The sequence below is a fragment of the Tamandua tetradactyla genome (assembly GCF_023851605.1).
Source record: "Tamandua tetradactyla isolate mTamTet1 chromosome 1 unlocalized genomic scaffold, mTamTet1.pri SUPER_1_unloc_1, whole genome shotgun sequence".
NCBI lineage: Eukaryota > Metazoa > Chordata > Mammalia > Pilosa > Myrmecophagidae > Tamandua > Tamandua tetradactyla.
The window spans coordinates 282091-288002 of record NW_027518237.1 but is presented as its reverse complement, the minus strand read 5'-3'; the positions used below and the strand labels follow the sequence as shown (position 1 = coordinate 288002).

Genomic DNA, 5912 nt, shown 5'->3' with positions numbered 1-5912 from the left:
GGTATAAAATGAACCTCTCAACAAAAGAGCAGGGCAAACCTATTCCTATTTCCCTTAGTTTATACAGAAGACTAAAACCAGTAATAACTGCTCCCTATACTCAATTTAAGCACAATAAGCAAAGGAAATGTCTTAGAATGATATGTCTGTAGAAATTTATGTCAAAACTCTTGAACTTTATCTCTCATGTTCTTTAAATAAATATTTTTGTGTAAAAAACATAGCTTTATATGGAGCAGAATTTACTGCTGCTTGCTTTATTCAGGGCACCTTTCACATCCTTTTCCTCATGCTACAGATCAGTGGGTTTAACATAGGGATCACAATTATGTAGAAAACAGAGGTCAATTTGTCATTGTCCATTGAGTAACTTTAACTTGGCCAGAAATACATGAACAAGAGTTTACTATGGAATACAACCACAGTGGTTGAGTTAGAGGCAGATGGAGAATGTTTTTCATCTCCCCTTGGCTGAATTCATTTTAAGGATGGTATTTATGAATTAGCTGTAGAAGAGGACAGTGACAATGCTGCATCCCACAACACAACCAATGAAACTAAACATTACTATCTGATGGATGCATCTGAGCAGGAGAGGACTAGTAAAGGTGAGATGTCACAAAAGAAGTGGTTGATGACACTGGAATTACAGAATGACAATGGAAATGTGCAACAAGTGTGGATTGCTGAATCCACCAAGCCTACAATATTGACACCAGCCACTAGCAGGATACAGAGCCTCCTGGACATGGCAATTGTATAAAGAAGTGGATTACAAATGGCTATATAATGATCATAGGCCATGACAGCCAATGTGAGACATTCCACATCTGCAAATGCTCCAAAAAATACATCTGGATGGCACATAAATTACACGGAATCTTCTTCTGCTTAGATAAGAAATCAGCCAGCATCTTTGGAGAGACAGTGGAGGAATAGCAGACATCCCAGAAAGATAAATTGTTCAGGAAACAATACATGTGTGTGTAAAGTCTGGGGTTTAGCTTTATTAGTAGAATCATCCCTTGATTGAAAATCATGGTTATGCCATAAACCAAGAGAAAAAGCACAAACAGCACCTGCTGCACATCATGTCTGCCAGAGAATCCTATGAATATGAAGTCACTAAACCAAGTGTGGTTCTCTACAGCCATCATTCAGATCTACAAAATCTCTGGTACTGAAAGAAGAAAATAGATGTGAAGGGTTAACATTATCTTCTTGTCTTAATAGTATAACCGCTTGTCCATTCTCATTTTCAGTGATTAAAAAAAGAAAGTATGCTACAATTTCTTGAAATGGACTGTCTTAACTGGAATTACATTAAACTTAATGCAAATCTGTGAAATCATAATAGCAATAATATATCTTATATTTGGATGGCACTGTAAAGAGTTTGCAACACACCTTCATCCAAATTACATGTTTTTCCATCCCCACTTACATGGTAATTTTAATAAGTCTTACAAAATCTGGGTCTTTTAGATGAGGAAATTGGTATCACAAGAGTTCAAGGTCATCATACTTAAAACTAATTGTTCCAGATAATCCACATCTTCTGAAAAGAATTTACTTTTCCAATTTTGTAGCTTGACCCTGTAATAGAGATATTTATTAAAGTTAGAGGGATAGGTAATGACTATTTTGTAATATTTTTCCTGACAGATGATCCAAAATTCTAAAGCAAGCAGAGTTATGGCATGTTTATGGATATAATATTGCCCATTTTCCCCATCCACCAACATGCCAACATAATCCTGGGGAGGGTGACTGACACATAACAGATTTCCAAAGAGGAAAGATTTGCCAGGAAAAAATGCATGGGTTTCTGCAGAGCAGGGTCAATCTTGATTATTATGATTATGAGGCTATTTCTAATTAAAATAATGGTGTAAATGATGGTGAACAGTCCCAATAAAAATAATTGATGATCTGGAAGGTCAGAGAATCCCAGGAGTACAAATTGTATCACTGTAGAAATATTATCACTATCTTTTTTCTCTTCATGTTTCATTTCTAGGAATGATTACATCAGAAGTACAAGTTATTTTACTTTTCTTGACTTTTATCTTCTTATTTGTGTGTTGTATGTCCTCCAATCTTTCCTACACCCTATAAGGAAATTTTTTATAAATGCCAGTAGCTCAGCATGCCCAGTAGAAAAATGTCCCTTTAAAAATTTTGTTGAGTTAGTATATTTTTTTGTTTCTGATGATGACAAATATGATTTTAAATTTTGCTACCTAACTGAACATTTGAAATCTCAAAATCTGAATCTATGTTCTATTGTAGCAATTATTCAATTCTTTCAGTTGGCATGTTTCTTTGCTTTCAGTTATGATCTCTGATATCATCAAATAAAATTAATTATACAAGTAAACAATTTGTAAGCCATCTAAGATAGTTTTGTGGATGAAGTATTGAAATATAGTCAATATAAGCATGATGGCTTCTTTATCACCTCTGAAGTCTTTAGCATTATGCATATCTGACCTATTTTATTATAAAAATAAATAATGCACTCAACACCAAATATTATGTTATGCCATTTAATCATTTAAACTTTGTTTCCATTTCAATGATGACACATCCAGACAGAAGTCATATATTTATTTTAGATATTATAGTGGGAGAAAAAGGAAGTCTGAAGTTGTCTTCCTGTCTAAGAAACTCGAGATCAAAATTAGGTTCACTTAAGTTTTATGCCCCAGCAAACATTTTTTACCAAAAAATGCAAATCTTTATTCTGATTTGTACATCTATTCTGTAAAAGGGCATCAAGAATTCATCTGCAAGAGTCCCCTTAATCATCCACCTCCTGATTAGTAGATATTTTTCCAGTGACCCATCTGGCTATTTAACCTGTTCCTTACACATATGTGAATGGGTATACAACATGAGTGTGTTGGGGTGTGGTCATCAATCTCTATGATGTCCTATTCTTATTTGTCTAACTAGAATATATACTTCTTATGTTATTTTATATAACTTTCTATGCAATAGATGTTACATATGTTCCATAAAATTTGATTTATAACTTCTTAGAAAAATTGCAATAGAGTCATATAGGATTGTTTTCTGGAAAAAATTTGAATTTGTAAGAGTGACACCAACCCAATTCTCAGCCACTCTCACTGAATAGAAAAGAAAATGTGTTAATTATTTGTATGCATGTTTTGTATGTAAGGGAATTAAATTGCTTTCATTCATCTTTGCAGAACAAGCACATTACCTCATTGTTTTCCAGATATGATAGGTTACTTCTATATTGTGTGTGAACTAATTTAAAAGGTGTAGAAACTGTGCAGAGGAGACACAAAGATAAGCCTCTGCTAAGAATGTTAAAGGTGGACAATGACCAAGAACTCAGTTTCCAATACAGTAGATACATCTGGCAAGAGCAATAGTCTACTGAAAACTTGGGCATCTGAGGATTTTCTGTGGCTAAGAAAATGAAAGCCAATAATAATTTCCTTTACCATCAATAATATTTCAGACTAAATAATAAAGTGCAAAAGATATTTAAACTTTCTGCAGTCATTATTTTATATGCTCTCCCAATGAAACTTTAATTGCAAGGAATGTTAAAACTTCTGTAACTGAATCTCCTGATGGTCAGAACAAAGTAGTTAGAAGGAGATATTCTTAAGATATAATTTCAAATCTTTAAGAATGCAAAACTGATGTTCTTTCTTCAGTACAACATAGTATAAAATTGTAACCATGTTTTACTGCTATGCAATCCAATCCAGAACCTAATACATGGAACAAAATCAAAATTGCCTCTTTCTATGTCTTTCTGGATTAGTTTGTATCATTGCCTTCAGTTACTATCCTCATTATTGTGTCTGCTCTTTGCATAAGCTCTTCTCTCATTCTGAGGTCCTCTCTTTACATTATTCCTAACTATCCAAGGAAGGTAATGTGCTTGAAAATTAAACTGAAAAAAAAATGCTAAAGGCAATCAGTAAATCAAAGTAGAAGTAAAAGAACTTACAATAAAGAATGTGATTTAGTCATTACTATTGCTTAAATTTTTCATCTATAAAAGGAAACAAAAACTTTGGGGATATTTGCACAGTAAAACATATTTTTATTATTAAAATCCTAATCAAATTGTGTTTACCTTCTAAACACCATCCCACCAAAAAGTAAATGTTAAATAAATAAGTAAATAAATAAATGATTAATTAAATCTTGCAATTTACCAGGTGTTTTTGCTGAGTTCTGGAAAGTTTTAGAAGCTACTACAAATATAACTCAAAATGAAAACACTAGATAATTCAGCAACATATTGATATCTATTCTCATTTAAGTACTTCATATTTACTTTTATGGTCTCCCCAGTGATGTAATGATTTTTTCTGATGTAGGGATTGTGTTACCAGCTACAGGAATATCATGAAAATGTATATATTGTTTATATTTATATCAAGTTCATAAATACATTTAAAGGCAGGAAATAAAAATTAGAATTTGGCATATGCAACTAAGGTGTTTACCTGGGAGAATTTTCTAGTGATATAAATGAAAAATGCATATATTTCCTTAGTGTTTTCACATTTGATTGCCACAGAACTTAATTCCTAATGCACAAGGACTTTCCTTGGTACTAGTAATAAACACACTCATTTCAACAATGCCCATTCACTATCCTGCTCATTAATTAGATGTAATTTGATTTTCATGAGAAACAATCACCAGATTTTATACATGTGAAAAAAATTAATTCCATGCTTAATACATATAATCATTCAAAAAATATTAGCACTTAAGATAATGATGTTGACAACAATAATGGTAATCTTTGATACGCTGGTCTGTTTTCTACAGAGGGTTTCACATTGTGTTCTCATTTGATCTTATAGTCATGAAACTCAGAAAACTACCAAAGATGTCTGAAACAGTATTTGAAATTTTGAATATTTAAGACTTCATTTTTTATTTCCTGGAATTGAATGTACTTTGCCATTGTGAAAAAAAATGCAGTTACATGTACAAATAGATTTGGTACTGGAGAGAAATGGTTCAGACCTACTTGTTGGGATTGAAGTAAATTTCATGCCTACCATCATTGACTGATATAAAAGGCAGAGATAAAATGAGGAAATGAAATTCAATGTTTGATAATCTATATATTAAGAAGGGGGTTCATCCCCCTTTAAAATATATACTACTGCAAGAAGGAATATAGTCTTTAAGTAGGAAAGATTCTCTTCCCTGAGGTCAGCTCCTTTCCGTGTTCCTTTCTAATTGAACTAAACTAATCTGCCTGCCACTCAAGTAGTATGATACAACCAAAAACATATCTGTCCAACTATACATAGTGTATTTTCTCAGTCTTTATTTCTATAACTCTCATTGCTAATTTCAACTGTTTCATTTGTCTCTTAGGAATAGAATTTCAGTTATACATTATGAAATGCTTATATTATACAGTGTTCCAGATATATCTCATAAGGATTGGCAGGGTTAGGACCACCTTTCAACAGAGTATGATCAGTAGAAGACTGAGAAGCCACATATTCAAAACATCTACATTTTAACATTTTTCCAGTTGACTTTTTATATGCCAAATGTTTATAAGAATAAAAAATTATTGCATTCCAATCACAGATCATCCTACCCTAAAAAGAATTTAAGAAAGTAAATATTCTCATTTTAAAACATGAGAATTTATTTGCATAATCTGAAGGTAGAGGACTCACAAAACATTTAGTCAATTATTCAAGGGTAAACACTTGTGAAGACTAAAAGAAATTTAAATTTGCAGATAAAATATTAGTAAAGATATATTGATTTCATTAATTAATCCACTTAACATGTTTACCATGATACTAAAAAACTCAATTTGCAAACATTTTGGGGCCCTCAGGTTACTGTATGTACCTTTTATGAAAACACAAGAAAAA

The 5912-nt window shown here is 32.2% G+C and overlaps 1 pseudogene; it reads right to left on the bottom strand.

The window, feature by feature from the left end:
* Positions 1 to 226: 226 nt before the first annotated feature.
* On the bottom strand, positions 227 to 1154 carry LOC143672669 (olfactory receptor-like protein OLF2; annotated as a pseudogene).
* Positions 1155 to 5912: the final 4758 nt, after the last annotated feature.